Consider the following 9,359-nt stretch of genomic DNA (forward strand, 5'->3'; position numbering starts at 1 on the left):
TGTTCCACAAAGATTTAGTTAATATCTACCACGTCAGGCAAAACTCTCAGTGCTTGGGATTCCACATGAATAAGACAAGTGATTGCCAGCATGGTGATTACATTTCAATAGGAATGATAAGAAAGGGGTAATTTCCACTTATAATCAGCACCATTGTGGTAGTGTGAAGCTGTACGCACCCGAGAATAGGTCATGTTCTTTTAATCCTTTCCTGTGGGTGTAGGTCTATTGTGAGTGGGAACTTTTGGTTAGGTTATTCAACTGAGATGTGGCCCACTGCATTCAAAGTGGGTCTTAATTCTCTTCCAGGAGTCCTTTATAAGAGGACAAAACACATCGCTTCTCAGCCTTTTGGCTAAGATCAAGTGTGGTATCTGTTCTTATCAGTTTAATATCTGATATGTTCTCTATCTGAGGACAACGTATTAAATTGATTTTTAGAAGAGGGAGTTGGAAAAGGAGCTTGCTCCGTCCACTCCACGGGTCATTCTGGTACTTCCAGCAATGGTGCCTGTCCCTTTTTGGGATATCAAAAAACAAAAACAAAAACAAAAACAAACAAACAAAAAAGAGGACAAAACACACACAGAGGCTAAGAGATGAAATAGAGAGAAACGCCCAGAGAAGTTCAGAGAAAAAGCCACAGGCAGGGAAGCCAGAAGCTAGAAGAAACCCGGAAGAGAAGGGCCAGCAGACACTGCCATGTGCCTTTCTCTCTGACACAGGAGCCCAAGCTCATTGGTAACCAGTCTTAAGAGAAGGCATCGTCCTGTGAATACTGTGATCGGGATATTTTTACAGTTTTAGAATGATGAATGTGTAAGCTAATAAATCCCTGTTGTTAAAAGCTGGGCCATTTCTGGTCTATGGCATTTTGTCAGCTTTAGGAAACCAAAAAAATCATGAAAGAACTATCAGCTTTACACAGAGAGGTCATACCAGCCTCCCCGGGAAGAGACATGTGAGAGGAAGCTTGGGTGATTGAAAGGAGTCAGGCCTGTGAGGATTAGGGAGAGGAACCATGTGCCAAAGCCTCATGGGTGACCAGTGCGGTGGGTCTGGAGGGGGTGAGATGGAAGGCTGGGGGGGGGGGGGAGAGCATCGTGTGCCATGTTGGAAAGTCTCTGAGGCCTGGGAGGCATGCTAGGTGTGCTTGGGGACGCTCCAGTGTTTCCGTCCTTCCCTTTCATCTATGGACAGAAACACTTCCCAGCAAGCAAATGCCTTTTGAGAACTGAGTACATATCAGGCTCTTGCTCACAGCCAAGACCCACTCATAAAATCACCTTTCGGAATTGCTGGGGGCTTGTATTGAGTGATGTCCCAGGAAACCAACCTGCTGAATGCTTTGTTTAGATCCAGTGTAGTTCTGCCAAGAGGACACTGTCCTTCCCACATATAGCGGTCCCTTTGAGGGGACCCAGCAGAGAAGTTTTGTCTTAGGCTTCAGAAGCAGAAAAGCTATTTTAGTTTTTTTATGCTATTTAGTTTATGGGCAAGGAACTCCTTAAAGGATCTGTTTCGCTCTTTGCTTTGGCCCTCTGGGAAGCTCAGAGCCACGTTTCCAGTGTCCCTCTGGTGCTGTAGCTTTATGTGACTATGCGTTCATCTTAGTTCTGGCTCTACTACTGCCTTGTTTTCTTATTAGCAAGATTCCTTCATTGGTTTACTTCTTTTTGTTATGTAGGCATCCTTTTGAGAATGGGAAAAGGAGCGAAGGAAGAAGGAAGGAAGGAAGGATGGAAGGATGGACCAAATAGGTGAGGATCAGATGTGAATAAGATGTTCCTGTCCTGAAGGTAGAAGCCAGGAGGGGACAACAGTCCTCAGACTGGAGTGGGGTGAAATGCTGGGAGAGCTGCTGCTGGCGCTGGGCTCTGCAGCTGGTGGCCCTTGGCGTGGCCCTGGAGGGTCTGGCCAGGTGCCTCTCAGAGCTGGGGCAGCTTGCTATGCATAGTGGATTGTTTTATGTTCAAAGGTTTGCACTTTTAAAAAACTAAAGAATGGCCACAAAGGCAAGTCAGCCACTTCATCTGGAATGCAAACAAAGACAGAGAGACCTGTACAACAATGGCAGAAAAACTGTCTGTGTGCCCTCACTAGGAGAAAGTACGCACCTCCATAAACCTGTGCTGACCTTCACACACATTTCCTCATAAACGCTCACTTTTGGACCTATCATAAAGTTCAACTCCACTAACTGTGTGAAGATAGTGGGAGAATGGCAGGAAGATGGTAGGGACTGCTGGACACACTATGGTTCCCAGGGCTTTGTTTTCCACAGACAGAGCTTCCTCTACTATGCCCCCGTGAGGATACTGGCCAACCCTTGGTCTTTCTGACTGAAAGGGCCCCTTGGGCTACTTCTCAAGCCATGTTGGGTCAGCAGAATTGTTTTAGTTTGCTAAAATGGTTGGAATGGAATATACCAGAATTGGGTTGGCCTTTATAAAGGGGATTTATTAGGTCACAAGTTTTAGTCCTATGGCCATAATAATGTTCAAGCTAAGGCATCCGGAGAAAGATACCTTGACTCAAGAAAGGCTGATGTCTGTCACATGGGAAGGCACGTGGCTAGCGTCTGCATCCTCTCCTGGCTACTAATTTCAAATGGCTCTCTCAGCCCCTGTGGGTCTTTCTTGATTCTGGCTTGCTTAGCATCTAATGGAAAGGCACACGATGATGTCTGCTGGGCTCTGAATCTCCAAATATCCATATCTAGGTGTCTACTTTCTCTGTTGACACTTTGAGCATCTCCTTCAGCACTCCAAGCATCTCCAAATGTCTGCATCTATGTTGTTTCTGGTTCCTGTCTAGCTTCTCTTGGCTCTGTCAGCTCCAGATGTCTCCTGGGGCATCTGCATTTCCAAACTTCAGTGTCTGCATCTGCATCTGAGGTTCCTCCAAAATGTCTCCCCTTTTAAGATACTTCAGTAAATAGTCAAGACCCAACTTGAATGGGTGGGGTCATACCTCCATTTATCAAAAGGTCATACCCACATTTGGGTGTGCCACATCTCCAGGGAAGTAATCTAATCAAAAGGTCATGCCCACAGTTGGCTGCATCACATCTTCATGGAAACAATCTGATCAAGAAGTTCCACTCTAAACAATAGGCCTGGCCCCATAAGATTGGATCAGTATTGAAAGCACATGGCTTTTCTGGGGGTACCTAACAGCTTCAAACCAGTGCAAGAACCCCTTGAAGAGGGGGCCAAGGCTGGTAGCTGGGGGTGGTTGTCTTGGCTGGAAGGTGTGGTTCTGGTACAGCTTCATCTGAGTGAATACAGGTCATGGTGAAAATTTGGAGTCGTTTCTATCCTTTTATTTGGGACATTTCAGCATCAGTCCTCATGGTGCTTGTTCTGGCTCACTCAATGTCAGTGTGGAAATAGTGAATAGCAGGACCCTCCATTACATTTCAAATGAAGGAGGAATCATCGCCTTGGGTCTTGAAGCCAATGCCTGCAGCTGGGGCTTGGGAAGCCCAGGAACATCTTGATGAAGTTGGAATGTGGAAAGATGGGTCCATCAGCCCTAATTTGCACTGCATCACATTTGCAGGTTGCAAAATGGAATTTGCAATTGCTTTTCAGCAATGTTCAAATTAGCACTTCTTAGCATATTAATGAACTACTTTTTTTTTCATTCTGTGACCAATTTTAATGTAAATAGCAGTCTTAATGCAAGCAATAGGTCAGTAGGTTTCATGGGAATAAAGTTCCAAAACTTCCAGTGGAGAATCTGGCTTATGGATGGGCATGGCTGAAGCCCAGGGCCATAGCCCAGAACGTGCGGACTTTTCAGACTCCCTGGCCAGGCAGGCCTTAGGTCCATGCTGGAGTGTGTGGTTACTGGCTCAAAAGGTTGAACAACATGAGGGAGTTTGCAGGCCCCCTGCCTGAAGAGACGGTGGCCCAGCTAGTAGGGCAGGAGGGTGTGGATGATGCCATGTACGTTCTCCTCCATGCCCAGGAAAAAGGCCAAAACACACACCGCAGGTGCCAACTCTAAAGGGAGCATCTTCCTTCAAAACAGCTGGAACATCAGCTGTGATGGGGCTCTCCGGGAATTTTCCCACTCTACAATACCTTCCTGGACTGCTGGTGCCCAGGCATACACTTCAAGGAGCTGGTCCCAAGCCTTATGAGTGCATTGTCCATAATTCATCTGAGCGTTTACTGGTGCCACGTCAGGATAAATGGAAGAATCCCTCTCAGAGAGGACCTCTCTTGCTATAAGCAGTCCGGTGATGGGACTTGGTGCACAGAAGAGAGGAAATCAACAAATGAGGCTTTTAAACCTGTGCAGAGACCACAGACAGAGTTGTGCCCTGTCTGCCCTTCTGCAGAAATGAGAGGCCTCGGGGTGGGTTCCCTAACTCCTGGAGCCAGACATGAAACTGGAGCCTGGAGAGTCTGCCTGGGTGGTCTCCAACCTGGCCGCCCGGCTGGCTGGAGACCATGGCTTGGGCCCTCTGGAAGGGGTGGTGACCTGTTTCAGGGAGACCAGGCTTTCAGAGACAAAAATGGACACCAAGTTTTCCAAATGGCAGTGCTTTCTTGGTTCATTATTCAAAATGAACTGATTAATCATCCCCAGCTTGAATTACCAGCTAAATAGTATTTTCCTGCTGAGTGTACATTTGTAATGCTATCTATTTCATCCTGTGTGCTAGAATTACATTCCAGGGGCTTCAGCTACCTATTCTTTACTATCTATAGAAGGGCGTGTGGGTGTGCTGATTGCATTTTAAAAACAAGAGTTTGTGTATCTGATGGATCTGGAAATAATCAGTAACTAAGGTAGCGAGGGGGAAAAAATCCAGCTCTTGATGAGTAATTTTAAAACTGAATACTGCACAGCTTGATATGTTCCTGAGTGAGGAGTCCTTCAGTCTCAGTGCATCCCTGAATGCAACTGGGCCAGTACAGGTGGTTTATCAGGAGACCCTGGGAAGCTGGTGGGCACCAGTTTACCTGGGAGAAGAAACTTTTCTACCTCCCATTTGTCTTGTGACTATGTAGGGACCATCGAGTGACTCCACCTGTGACTAGCTCAGTCAAGGCTCCTTCAGAGAAGGCAGCCACATGTGGGTTTATCATCCACAGATCATCTTGGCTCACGGTAGTTAAAATCTCAGGGGTAGAGCTTCAGATGCGGCTGCATCCAGGGGCAAGAACACCGTCAGCAGGGAAGTGTAATTTCCTTGGTCTTAACTCCATTTTCAGATAGCTGGTCTCTCCCCTTGTGGTGGAAAGATAGCTGGCGAGCAGCTTCAAGCCCTCTTCTGTCTTTCAGGAACCCCAGTGGGAAGACCATCTTCTTCCACAGCTGACCTACCTTTACCTACTCTGAGCCAATCATGGTGGCCAGTGTGACATGATGCCCTCATTGGCTTGGTCAGGGTCACTTGTCTACCTGTGGAGCTTGGGCCAGGCTCAGCTCCACCCAAGACCTCATGGATGGAGCATGGGGGAGGAATGATTCCTCAAGGAAGATCAGGATGCTATTTCCAGTAAAAGGAGGGAAGCGGCTGGGCAGGCAAAAACAACAGATGTCCACCCCAACAGCTTTTCAGTTAGCTATTCACAGAAGTCCAGAAGCAAGTTATATCCAGAGAACAGAAATGGGGGTTGATTCTACTGATTTAACTATTTTTATTTTCTTGGTGAGAGGCTGGCCCACTGTCTGTGGGTTTCCTTTCATAAGGAGGCTAATAACTTTCACCCCTTATTTGCAAGCTCATATCATCTGCTGGGCTCACCTGACCATCTCCAAGCTCCTCTGACTGGTGACAGACTGGACACAAGGCCTTGCTCTCTCATTGGCTTGAGGTAGGTCTGATACTTTTATGGGCTCTTTCTGCTCCAGCTTTCTGAGTGTCAAATGGTTGCTCTTGGAGCCAGAGACTGGGTTTTATGATGAGTCCTCCCAGATGGCCACCATTTTTTTTCAAGCATTCTTTTTCTGGGATATGGCTGCACTCCCCCATCCTCATGTCCTGGAATGTTGGCTCTTGGGAGGGTTCCTGGGACATGTGATACATTGGGTGACTATTGAGTCAGTGCTTTCTTAAACTTCTGCAGATTTATCCATTTGGGTCCTGGAAATGCCAGAGAAAGGCAGATATCTCTCTGTTCCAGGGTCAAGGAGGCTACGGCTGGGAGCCTCTCTCTCATCCCTCTCATCTCTCCCTCCTGTCCCTTTTCCCACTATCCCCAGCTCTTTCACCTTCCCTCATTCCTTTCCATCTCGATCTGTCCCTCTTTCTCTTCTTAAACTCCTTCCTCTGATCTGTCCTGGAAGGAATTCCTGGTACCTTCTTTGTCCCTTGGTTCATGTCATTGTTCCATTTTCTCTAGGTGGGTCATAGGCTGGAGGAGGAAGAGCTGGGAGACCCATATCAGAAGCCTCCCACTGGCACTCAGATTCCGCAGCTCCATCTTGGCCCACCCTGGGGATTCCTTGGAAGTTCAAGGGATGGATTTTGACTGTAACTTGAAGGACTCGTTGGCTGGTTCAGGCCTGGAAATGACCTGCATAGCCCTTCACTTCATTTCACTTCACTACAGGTGTTCAGTGGCTCATCCCAAATGCTGGCATTTCCTTCTCAACACAGTCTGTCTTCCCCTCAGAGCCCAGGTCAAATCCTATGAGGATAAGTCATAGGCCTGGACCAGTGGACATCTCCTTCCCACTCATTAGGGCAGAATTGCTCTGACAAAGTAGGAACAACCCAGTCAGAGCCTCATTATTTTGGGCTTCATTGAAATGCATGGCAGAACCATCCCCAGTACTTTATGTCCTAAACTTAACTACAGTAATGTATTTAAATCATTCTGAATTTATCTAGCTTGAGCATCCTTTTTTTCTCCTCCTCCTCCTCCACAGATTTTTTTTTTAAGATAGTAAATGTGCTTTTTGAAACCAAAGCCTAGGACCACCTATTCTGAGTGGGTGACCCCTTTTTGCCCATCATCTCTACCTGCTCCCCTTTCCTAGTAGTGGTCATCCAGGCAGTGATGTCTCAGGGTACATCGTGCCTTTCTTGGCTCCATGTTCCACCTTCCTCACTCCTCCCCCCCATCCCTATCATGCTCCCTTGTTGGGAAATGAACTGTGGACTTGGAGCGGCCAGAGGAGCTATCAGACTCCCAGTCATGGGCTGGACTGGACAGGCTGAGTGCCTCCAGTAATCCTTCCTGGGCAGTCAAAAGAAAAAAAAAGGCAACAGCAGGGAATTGGAAAACTGCTCATGAGGGGGAGTGGAGCACAGAAGGCCATAAAGGACCTTGCCTGTTGGAAAACCAACTCTCATCACAAGTTGGACACTAACTTTCTGGGTGGCTTTGGAACAGCCTGTCGTCTTCTCTGGGTGCTAGTTTCCTTTATATTAAAACTCATGATTGTGGAGGTGGTGTTTTTGTACCAGTTTGGGGGCTCTTAGCCTGGGATTCATGCATGAGCTTTCAGGGGAGAGTTCATGAATCCCTTGAAATTGTAAGTGACAGTACATTGTTCTCTGGGAGAGGAAAGTCCATAACTTTTATTGGCTTTTGAAAAGGCCTTGGGTCACAGTTCTAGATGTTTCTGAAGGCCCTATATGGCCTTCCATTCTTCTCCTGCTGATATATTCGGTCTTCTTCCTTCTCTGCTCCCTTTTGGAAAACCTCATTGATCTCATTGGCATAGAAGGCCCCTGACCTCAGAGCAAGGTGGGAGGCTGGGGCTCTCATCTAGCCTCCCGGGTTCCATGGGCATTTAGGTGCATTTATCCAAGCCCTCCAGGGTTCCATGGGCATTCAGTTGCATTTATCCAAGCCCTTCAGGGTTCCATGGGCATTCAGGTGCATTTATCCAAGCCCTTGACTTAAAGATGGGCCCCCTGAGGCCCAGAGAGAGGATGAGCAGGGACACTGGGCAAAGAACTGGTGGTGACCACTGGAAAGACAGATTTGACCAGGTACTCAGGTGAAGAGAGGCTAGGAGAACCAGTTAAGCCCTGCTGGACTCTTCTAGAGCCTGAATTTCCAGAGGGACACTGTGAAGCTCAGAGCAGAGGCGAGATATAAGAAAACAATTGAAAGTGGGAGCCACATACAAATGAAAGCTACTGGCAAATGTAACTAGAAGCATGCATGTTGGTTAGTGATCACTGTCTGGTGTGGGTTTCAGCCTTTGCATCTGCCTCCCAGCTACAGACTGGTGGCTGTGGTTCACAGGGTGGCTAGAACACAGCTGAGGACACATGGCACCCCGTGGGCCACTCTCCCTCTGACTGTAGACTAGATTCTTCACTGTTTAGAAACAAACTCATTTCCATGACAATAGGAATCCTCCTTGAGCCCTTCAGTGTTCTGGCTCTCGTGGTCAGGGTGAGTAAGTGGACTTCCATCAGTTGATGGAAGAGAAGGTACCCTGCTCCTCCTCTCCCAGGCTGAATCGTCTTGTCTTCTGCCAACTTCATCCCCTACCTTTTGATTCTGCTCTACATAGCTGGTGATGTGCTGCTCTCCTCCATTTCACTGGGCTCCAGCTGCTGGGTCCTGGGGCAGATCTGTTACCCTATGACTGCTCAGTGGGAAACAACTGAGCCCCGTCCTTCTCGCCTGAGCTCCTCCAGACAGGAATCTGTAAGTGACCCTACTGTCAAACGCCGCATGGGAGTCTCAGGTCAAATTTGGTCCCAACCAGGAACTCCTGAATCTCACATGAGAAGTTCAGCTTCCCTGCTTGTTTAGAAAACATAATTCTCTGCAATCCTTCTCAAACAGACTGGCCTATCCGAGGTACCGCCTTTTAATGTTTATATAAATGCTCCGTCTAAATAAATGCTTCCACTGTTCCATCATGAAGGAAGCATTAATATAGAATTGCATTTTAAAATGTAGTTAAAAGACAGAGTTCTGCTGTCTTTTAAAAAGACAAAGACGACTTTCCTGTCTGGCTATCAGCGGGGCATCTTGTATAACCGAGGGGGAAGTTCTGAGTGCCCACCGTTAAATAAAATTTTATAATGAAAATTTTGTCTTGTGAAGGTGAAACTTTGAGAACATATTAGAATTCTCATTTTTCTATGCATAGTAATCAAATGACCTTCCTATAGTGCCACATAAAGTATAGATTTAAAGTTAAATGATCCAGTCAGTCATTTAACATTTTCTTAAAGAGTAATTTCTTCTGTAACTATGGATGTTTACATACGGTTTTCTTTTTGGTATTTACATTTTAAGAATTGAAGAAAAACTGACATTCTTTTTTGGAACTGTTTTTTAATAGCCTTTGTTTATTTTTAATATGTGGCGTTCCAGGCCCTTGCTCTAATGATTTTTTTCACACTGCATTGATAATTAAAT

General features: G+C 46.7%; 1 non-coding gene across 1 annotated transcript; it reads left to right on the forward strand.

Moving 5' to 3' along the window:
* Window positions 1–335: 335 nt before the first annotated feature.
* Window positions 336–518, forward strand: LOC143660487 (U2 spliceosomal RNA). The gene has a single exon (XR_013164084.1). It is a non-coding gene; the product is annotated as a U2 spliceosomal RNA (small nuclear RNA).
* The last annotated feature ends 8,841 nt before the right edge of the window (window positions 519–9,359 follow it).

Source organism: Tamandua tetradactyla, chromosome 16 (assembly GCF_023851605.1).
Source record: "Tamandua tetradactyla isolate mTamTet1 chromosome 16, mTamTet1.pri, whole genome shotgun sequence".
NCBI lineage: Eukaryota > Metazoa > Chordata > Mammalia > Pilosa > Myrmecophagidae > Tamandua > Tamandua tetradactyla.